Source organism: Pteropus alecto, unplaced genomic scaffold (assembly GCF_000325575.1).
Source record: "Pteropus alecto unplaced genomic scaffold, ASM32557v1 scaffold781, whole genome shotgun sequence".
NCBI lineage: Eukaryota > Metazoa > Chordata > Mammalia > Chiroptera > Pteropodidae > Pteropus > Pteropus alecto.
This window is the reverse complement of record NW_006431388.1, coordinates 225,327-235,782: the sequence shown is the minus strand read 5'-3', so window position 1 is coordinate 235,782 and position 10,456 is coordinate 225,327. Positions and strand designations below refer to the sequence as shown.

At 37.5% G+C, this 10,456-nt stretch overlaps 2 pseudogenes; one reads left to right on the top strand and one right to left on the bottom strand.

Moving 5' to 3' along the window:
• Positions 1 to 3,764: 3,764 nt before the first annotated feature.
• LOC112470980 lies at positions 3,765 to 3,880 on the bottom strand (annotated as a pseudogene).
• Positions 3,881 to 9,094: 5,214 nt separating this feature from the next.
• Positions 9,095 to 10,456, top strand: part of LOC112470973 — a 5,087-nt pseudogene continuing 3,725 nt past the window's right edge.

Sequence of the window (10,456 nt, the reverse complement as noted above, 5' to 3'; positions counted from 1 at the left end):
GTGAGAGAGAGAGAGAGAGAGAGAGAGAGTGAGAGAGTGTGAGTGAGAGAGTGAGTGTGAGAGAGAGAGAGTGAGTGAGAGTGAGTGAGAGAGAGTGAGTGAGAGTGAGTGAATGAGTGAGAGAGTGAGAGAGTGAGAGAGAGTGAGTGAGAGAGAGTGAGAGAGAATGAGAGAGAGTGAGAGATGAGAGTGAGAGAGTGAGAGAGAGAGAGTGAGTGAGAGCGCGAGGGAGCTAGAGGGAGCGAGAGGGAGCAAGAGGGAGCGAGAGTGAGTGTGAGAGAGAGAGAGTGAGAGTGAGAATGAGTGAGAGTGAGTGAGAGTGAGTGAGAGCGAGAGGGAGCGAGAGGGAGCGAGAGTGAGTGTGAGAGAGAGAGAGTGAGAGAGAGAGTGTGAGAGAGAGAGAGTGAGAGAGAGTGTGAGTGAATGAGAGTGAGTGAGAGTGAGAGAGAGTGAAAGAGAGAGTTGAGAGAGTGAGAAAAATGCAAAGAGGCCTTGTTAAGTTTCCCTGTTTACTATAGCTAGCTTCTACCTACTCTTTGTATTTATCTCTGGTGATAGTTCTCTTCGTGGAATAGGCCTTCTGTCTAAATTCTTTTAGGCAGCTAAGGGAAGGGTAAAGAAAAACTTCCTGAGTCTGCTGTTACAAATAACCAGCCTAAAGTAATCTGTATGCCAAAGAGAGAGATTTCAGAGTAGCTCCCCTACACCACCAAAGCTTCTGTTGGAGCTGCTTAAGAAGTTACAAAAAATCTAGGCACAGAGGCCATCCTCTGCTATTGCCCACAGAACAGGCAGCCCAAAGCAAATGGCAAGAATTGTATTGGGTTCTTTTTCTCTGTGTTATTGCATCTGATCTCATTCATTGCACTAGATGTCAGTGAATACAGACAGATAGAGGGAGGTGATGGAAATATATAGATTCCAAATGGCAAAGTGGGAGGCTATCTAAAAGCATTTTGTGTGTTCGTATTTGTTTCTGGAAGTCGAATGAACACAAAGGCAGCAAGGATTGACATAAAGCATACTCCAGTGTGGGCTGCCAGGGAGTGTTTACTGCTCTGTTTTATTAGGACCAAGTGGCAGGACCACCAGAGAGATGATCTCCATCTTGCCAAGGAGCTGAAATATAATTATCTGAGCATTTTCTACTACTGTATATTTCCTTTGTAAAATCTCAAATTCTGTTTGAGTCCTCATCTTTGTTTATGGGATCAGAAGTCACTGTTACTCGCTGTTCTTCAAACTCTGCAATTCAGTGGTAATTACCCATCTCAGACTAGGGGATGCCCAGGAGAGAAGAATGATGAGTAGTCTCTACAGCATGAAGAGCCAAGAATAGATTAGAATCATGCTATCACTGATATAATTGTGCATGTTTACAGGGGGAGCTAGAAGTGATGTGAGAAAACTAAAGCCCTGGGGAAGATGAACATAATGATCCTTTATCCACACGGATGAGATGGACATCCAGTGGTTACATTCTTGGTGACTCAAAGTGTTGTGTTCTAGATTGCACGAGGAAATTCTTCAGGGACATTTGGCATGTGTTTCCAATATTTAATTCAAATTTTATTCAGATACTTACATGATTAAGAGGGACTGTATTGGGTATATTTCATATAATCTCGGAAAATTTAAGAGAGATTGAAGAATAGGCCAACCACAATCCTATTCTCAAGGGTTATTACAAAAATGCACTGAGTGGGGGGAAAAAAAATAACCATGCCAACAACCTATAGTATAAGTAGCGATGGCAGAAAATAGCTATCACATTCTCTGCTCAATGAGCGAAAGGTTCAAATTTCTATGATATTGTGTATTAATATTAAATACAGGTGTATGGGTTCCACTTTGACATTTTACTGGCTATTTAGATCATATAAAATAAGAAAAAAAAGATCTGTCTCTATTAAGGACTAAATCTCTGTCTCAGAAATGTGTAACAGGAAGGCGGATGGTACAATAGGATGGCCCAGTGAAAATCTGTCTCCATTGTTGAAATGTACCTGTCATGAATATGGGAACACCTCTGATTAGCAAATGGAAAGTTTGCTCATTCCATGTCATCTATATCATAGGAGCAAGCATAAGGAGATAGTGGTGAAGGGTCAGAAAGAACAAAACAAAACAAAAGACTGTGGTAACTATGTGAGGTGTGATAGATGTGTTAATTAACTTGATTGTGGTAATCATTTCAGTGTACAGGTTTATCAAATTGTCACATATGCACCTTCAATATAAATAATTTTTGTCAATCATACTTCAATAATGCTAGAAAATATTTTCAGCTCATAGTGATTAAACCTTTCAGTAAAAAATATTAATGAATTAAGTTGTTAACTTTAACACGTCTATAATTGAATGACTTCAGCTATATTAGGAGATAAATTTTGCAGAATTTTGTTTTATTTTCTCCTAAAAGTTTTTGAGCATCTTCTGTTTTAATATATACAGTACTTCATTTAATCCTATCAGGCAGTCGCTATCACTTATTTTAGAGATTCAGAGAGGTCAAATAACTTCTATAAATATTTTTCAGTTTTATTTCTTACATATTAAACTCTGCATAAACATAAGAATTCCTGTGTGCTAGATTAAGCTCTAAGTAAGGATCCTTCTCCTTCAGAGGTACCAAATACACCAAGAGCTATGAACCATCGGAACAGACATAGCCAAAACAGGGCTATCAAAACCTGTCAGAACCAGGGCTCAAGGTTTCGTATCTATGCTTCAATTCAAGTAGTTTTGCTTTTACCTGTTTTAGATATTGGGGCTCTACATATTATTTTTGAAAAATAATATTGAGCTAATAATAATGGTTGAAAATCATAATGCCTCTCATCTCCAGAAACATAGCAATGGGGGCTAGAGATGGAGTTGGGGAGTATTTGCATTTACTCCTGACTAGAGTTTCAGGGTACAATTTTTGGCCAAACCTTATTAATGTGCAGGCTAAGTCATTTCAGGTATGAAGAGCAAAGTCTCAAAAGAGCAAAGACCAATGCAGCCATCGCAGGTTCATTTGGAAGAAATTGCTTTATATATCATTTTATTTTCACCATTTCAATCCTCATATTTGCATCATATAGAGCTGTCTAGATTGGCCAGAGTATTCCAAAGCTCAATATTTAAGAATGAGCTAATGAACCTGAGTTTTGTTTTTGTTTTTGCACCATGAGAGTGACTATAAACAGCTTAGAATAAAGCTGTTTGGGAATAAATGTCATTTTGGAAATAAATGTCATTTTGGACTATGGGACAAATGATGTCTGCAGCTCATGAGTTGCTCGACTGGATGAGAGGTTGTGCATATTTACCCGAGGGTTCAGTATGGCAATAACTCATCTTCCAGATGACAAATTTAAAGTACTTATAAATTTAAAGTACTTATAAATTACACTTTGCTTAATTCTAAAAGAATTTAAAATACAAAACGAAAATTTTCTTGATGAGTGTAGTTAAAATACCAAAAAATGAGTAAACATACAAATACATATACATATGAGAACCTATTTTAAAAGAGGAGTGAGAGGATTGTGTTGGAATCTGGACCGAATGGATAGAAACTGAACAATCGATTTAATGGCCCAAACAAGAAGTAGGATCCATTGGGTAATATTGTGTTCTTTTCTGATGAAAAGAAGCAAAGAATTTAAGGTGCCAAAACAGCTGTTTCTTGACATTGAATTCTAAGAAGGACATATAGAGGGACCCTTATCTTCAACTTCAGTTTTTTTAATACAACTTTTTTTTATTATTATTTAAGCCTACAGCACCTGGTCTTCCTAGGTGGTCTCCCATCCAAGCACTAACCAGGCCTGACCCTGCTTAGCTTCTGAGATCAGACGTCAGGCTTGTTCAGGGTGGCATGGCCATAGACCATGGACTGTGGCTCCACTGGGGTATGAACCCAGGACCTTCTGCGTGTAGAGCAGACGTGCTAACCGCTACACTGTGGAACCACGTCCTAATACAACAACTCTTAAATGGATGCTTCTTAAATAGATTCTCCATAAATGCTGAGTGGCACATGGAATCAGATTTCAGTGGAGGCATTTCTGTGGGAAACAAGGCAAACTAGTCCAGGTACAAATACTGCTGATGGAACAAAATGGGACAACTGCTTAGAGCATTTTGAGGTGGGAGTCCACAGATCTTCTAGTACTTTCTCAAATTTCAGCCTTTGGCTCATAGTACAGGTTGATTTTGATAAGGAAGGAAGGATTGGAGAAGGATCAAAAATCCATTGAGTAGTATAAGAGAAATGGAAACTTTGCCCTTCTGCCCAAGTGTCAATATTTCTCTATAAAAATCCAGGTGCTCTATCTCGAAGGGTCCCAGAGATTGATTTGAATACAGTTTTGGGATAGGACAGCCCTTATTCTACAGAGAATGGGAACAAGGGTGATTTGAAAAGCAGCATTAAGGATTGAAGCTGAGATTAATAACCAGACAGATAATCGACCAGAAAAATTACCAAAAGAACTATGGAGAGGGTCATTAACTGGTATAAGGTGCCTGGATAAACACATAATAGGTCAGAGGAGAGCAATCAGGTACAGAAGAGAGTGCTAGGCATCCTCTGGAGATACTACTAGGGAAACTTGCACGTTTTACGTGGTGCTCACTGGTATACACGTATGGGCCGCCATCTGACAAAGAGAATCAAGGTGGCTCATACACCAGGCGTTAAAGTAACTCACAGGTACTTAATAATTTGAACGTATATTTTCCCTTCTAGATGGTGAACTCCATGAGGAAAGAGACTGCTTGTGTTGTTTATTACTAAATTAGCCATTAAAAGGCACAAGGCTTGACAATTAGAAGATATTCAAAAATGTTTGTCGGAGGACAGATTTGCAGTGTGTTTTTGCATTTAATAATGGCCATTTGTAATAAGGGAGAGGTGACATTCTCCCTATGTTATGCATGAGGATGTAAGGCAAAGTTTAAGTAACTTATACATCCTACAGCCCCATTCATCTGCTTAATAAGTAGCAGTGGCATCATTTGAACACAGGTCTGCTTTATGGCAAGGTTCATTAGGCAGCACTGTCACTTTATCAAGCAAACATTTAGAGAATATGCTCAGGGCACCAACGGCAGCGTTAGGTATTGGAGACACTGCAGAGTTCCTGCAGTAAGCACCATGTAAAATTTGCAAGCTTCCCTAGCAATATCTCCAGAGATAAGACATGGCCCTCAGCCTCTGAAGCAGAAAAGCAGAGGGTTAGACAAAGCTAAAACACAAAGCTTTCTTAAGATTTAAAGATCTGGAAAAAAAATCGCAATAGGTGACAACACAAACATTTAACCCCCATGAGAGAGGATCAGAAGTTTTTGATGAGAGCCTGGCAAAGTTGACAGTAGCAGAATTTAAGGAGTCTGTATCCCACATGTACATGGGAGGCGTGGTAGGCAGAGTTGTGGTCCCTGTGACCTTCTCTTCCTCTCCTTTCTCCCCCAGGAATAGATTATATTGCATGGCAAAATGGACTTTGCAGATGCAATTAAGGTTCTTATCAGCAGCTTTAAAATAGGGAGATTATCCTGGATTATCCACTAGGCTCAATATAATCATATGAGCTTGCTATTTGATTTCCATTTTGTTTACTGCATCTTCTTTCTCTTTGATCACATTAGCTATATGGATAAGTCATGCATAGATATATTTATCTTGCCTTTTCAAAGAACCAGCTTTTGTTAACTCATATTTTACATTCTATCTCATTTAATTTGCTCCTAATTGTATTTTACATATTTTAGATTTAGTTTGTTGATTTTTAAAGCTTAGTCAAAAGCTATTTTTTCCACATATTCTAATAAGCATATTCAAATCTATAAATTTCTCTGTAAGTTGTGCTTTAGATATATTCCATAATTTTGACAGCTACCACTCCCATTGTTCTTAAATTCAAAAGATCTAATCATTTACATTAAAATTTATTATTTAACATTTTGGTTTATTAAGCATTTTTTCCTCAAGACGTACGATTTTTATCACTCTTTTATTCTAAGATTTTGATTGTCTTAGTTATGCGTTGCCTCATAAAACAACAATTTTATTATGTTCAAGGATGCCATGGGACATAAATTTAGGCAGGGCACGGTAAGGATGGCTTTTCTTCACTCCGCAATATTTGGGGCCTCAGGTTGGAAGGATTTAATGACTGGGACCACAGTCACTTAAAGGTTTCTTTACTCGTACGTCTGGCACCTAGGCTGCAATGCATTAAAGGCCAGGCTTAGCTGACACAACAGACTAGAGAGTAAGTAACTACACATGGACTCTGTTTGGCCTAAGGCTTCTCGCAGAATGACAGCTGGGTCCCAGAGTGGAGCATCCAGAGAGAAAGTGTTCTACAAGACCTAGATGGAATCTGCTTGACTTGTTTGTGACCTAGACTCACAAGACACGTGGAGTGGTATTTATGGTACTCTGTGGGTTGAAGCCATCCAAACCAGCCCAGATTCAAGAAGAGGGGAAAGAGATCTCATCTCTAATACTCTGTGGTCATGTTTTAAAACTGCTTCAGTTGGACCATGTTCAAAGAGCATGTTTCTGTGTGATGTTAAATCTTGTGGTTTATATGTGCCTCGTATATTTATTTCCCCATATCTTTAAGTATATCTTTTAAAATGGGATATTGTTGGGATTATTTTTGTTTATTCAATATTAGAGACTCTGTCTTTTAATTGCCCCACATGAATACAGCTGGTACAGATCCATGTGTCCAGGCTCGAACACTCCTTGATTTATACTTTTATTTATTTCTTTGCTTTTTCCACACGTATATTGTTTTGTGAAGGCTCTGCGTGCTCTGCAACAAGTGCCAGACAGTAAGCAAACATCGAGATTTGTACGTGCAATCGGGAGGTACCTCCCAGTTCCATGCCTGACCTAGCCCAATTTAGTCACATCACTGCCTCGTGGCGCTCCAGGACAATGTGGAGGAAATTAACAAATACAAATAGAATCATCTGCCCCAACTTATGCCCTTGCCTTGGGTCTTTTATCCTCTCCAGTTTCAATTACTCATTTCCCCTCCATGTTGGGACCCAAACATTTTCTATACGTCTCTGGAAGGATTTCTCACACATTTATTTCCAGTATGGAATGTAGGATTACATTTTGTCAATATCTCAACTTCTCCTTAGTTGCTTCTTTGACTGGGTTTGGAGAGGATGTCCATGATAGTTTGACTTCTTGTCTCAAAATCCTTGGTTTCATAAAAGTGAATCCATCTGATGTTTTCAAAGTATATGTATATATGATGGCATGTTATGCATTTTCTCTTTAGCTTAGGAAATCTAGTCACTATAAGCTAGGGTAAATCTCTCATACTCATGCACAGCACTTTATGGATTTTACAGCATCATATGCATTATTGCAGTGCTCAGAACAACACTGCCATAGTTATAAATGAGTAAACTGAAGTTAAGTGATATGTCTGTAAATGCAGCTAATAAGAAACATAGATGGAGCTTAGGGTCACATCCTCTAACTCCCCAAATTTCTTTCTATACCTTCTCAATGCTAAGTTTGAAAATACTTAACCGAGTCACAAAAACAGCCACAGAGTGCATGTTGAGTGAAGACGTTTTAAAAATGAGAGTTTTAAAATACTTAATGTCAGTATAACTATTTAGAGAAAGTAACAGCCTTAAGTGACGAATTGACTATATAGGTTTAGAAAACCAATGACAAAATAGACATCCATATGGTGTGCATGCTTATTTTTTAAATTTAGATTTTTTGATTAATTTTATTTTAATACAATTTCAAATTTATGGACAGTTTCAAGTGTAGTATGAAGAAATTCCTTTATTCTTTACCAGATTTCACTAATATTTTATCACATTTTCTCCTTTCTCCTTTTTTTACTATCTCTAGCTATACTTCCCCCAAAAACCATTTGAGTTAAGTCACACATACTATGAATCTTACTCTAAATACCACAGGAGGTAGATCCCTAGAACAATAAATCACAGTAAAGTTATCAAAATCAGGAAATTTAACATTGATCTAATACTATTCTCTAATTTGAGGATCTGCAAACCTTAGCCCTCAGGTCAGATATGGACCACTGCTGCTTGTTGTTGTGAATAAAGTTTTAGTGGAACATAAGCACATTTTATCTAAGATTGTTTTCAAGCTGCAACCACATAGTTGAGTAGTTGCAGCAGAGACTATGTGATACACAAAGCTAAAATATTTACCATCTGATCCTTCACAGAAAGTTTCCTGACCCTTCCTCTAATTCAAAGTCCATATTCAAATTTGACCGTGTTCAAATAAGAACCTTCATAGATCTGTTTCCTCATTCAGGACCCACCTGAGATCCCTCATTGCCTTTACTTGTTACCTTTCCTTTATCCCCTTCAATCTGTGACAGTTCCTCATCCTTGCTTTATGTTTAATGACAATGAAATTTTTTGAAGAGTAAAGCCCACTTATTTTGTGGAATGTCTTGAAATGGGTTTATCTGACGTTTACTCAGTAGATTCAGATTATGCATTTTGGGCAGGAATAACACTAAAAAGATGCTGTGTTCTCAGTGCATCCTGTTAGTAGGCACGTGATGTCAGTTTCTCCCTTTGTTACTGACATTCATTTTAATTGCTTAGCTATGCTGGTGTTTGCTGAGTTCTTCCAATGTGAAGTTATTATTTTGTCTGTGATATTAATGTATAACTTGTTGGTAGATAAGCTGACTATATAAATATCTTGTTCTGAATAAAGTATCACTACAATGGTTAAAAAATGGTGATTTTTCTAAAGCCCTGTACGCATATTTTAATATCTTGGTAAAATGTTGAAAGTCAGGCCTGCGTATACAAAGTACAGGAGAACTAGAAAAGGCTGGAACTCACAAGAAGCCAGGATTCACACAGAGTGCCTGAGCCTTATCATCAGTGCCTTTTTGAGTGTGAATAATGGATGCAGTACTGAAAACTGAAAATATTTGACTGATAATATTTATAAAGTACTACATGAATGTTCAGAATAAGTTCTGAATAACATTCATAAAATGCAATATAGAGATTCAAATGCAGTGCTATCAGCTGAATAGGAAACTTCCATCAATCCGAAATGTTTCGTAAAGTGTGCCTGTCTACATGCCAGAAAGAAACGGACCACAACATACAGGTTTGGGTAACAGTTTTCTGCAGCAGCTGTCCACAGCCAAATATATCACTTATCATGTGCAGCTGTGAGAAGTAAGTCTATTGGGCTGAGCTGAGATGCAGTTTCCACACCCTTGGTTAGGGTCAATCACTTAGACTCCCACTTTCAAAAATTATCTTTTCAAGTAGTGGTAGCTGATGTACAAAGTATATGAAACTTCTGATTTCACTCAAAATAAAGTTAAAATGAAGGTCACATCATGGTCCTCAAAGTCAGACCTTGTTCAGGAAGTAATTAGAAGAAGGATGATTAGGAGAGCTAGAAACAGAACATTTTCTTCCAAGAGTTATTGACTTAGCATTGATTGATGTTTTAGTTCTGTCCACTCTCTGATATTAAAAAGAGGATGAGTCGAAGGAAAATGAGTACACTCATTTTCAATTTCCATTCAATAATGGCTTGGAATAAAGCAAATAGCAAAATGACAAGTAAAGACAAGGGTAGCAGATGTTTTCCTAGATGACACCAAAGGAATTTCCTGACACAGCACAAAGGAAGCAATAGGAAAGAAGTCTCACGACATATTTTTATGTGGTTGGAGTGTCAGTCTCTAGGTCTCCCCATTTAGATATTTTGCAAATAGTCTTGTAAATATTGGTTTTTAGGCAATGCTATGTGTGGTTTTAAGATCATTTGTTTATATAATATGTGGAGAAGGTATAACTTGGGGGTGGTAACGGTAGACCAAGTTAGCCTCTATTATAATATCCTAAAAAGGCATCGGATAGTCACATTCTCCTTATAATGTACAAATACAAGCTCCCTAAGAGAACAAGGATTAAGTGAAAGGAACAAATTTTACTAGTGTCGAACCTCACGCGGTATCTTGGCATACACACATGAAGATAAGTGCCAACGTTAGCTGAATTTTTATGACTATTCAACTGAATCCCATGGGAATTTATTTATAAATCTGTATATTCAACTGTAGGTTCTTTTCTACTTGCAGAAGAAAAATGTTTTGGATTCCATGGGTCACAAAAATAAATCTTCATTTAGCTTCTTTGGGAAGTCGTTGATTTTTGAAGGATATGGATCATTAGTTTCATAATTCTCCAAGATGGAGATTTGACAGGAAGTTAATTTCAAGTGGCAAAATGTCCAGATTATTTTAAGACTGGAAATATCTTCTTCTAATCCTTGACAGTTTGCTCTTGAAAATTCAATTATATATTTATGCAAAATATTTATGAGAGCCTAAGGAACAGAAATTTAGAAATTTTTCTAGAGACTGGGTAAAGCCACTTAAAGATAATATATGTATTG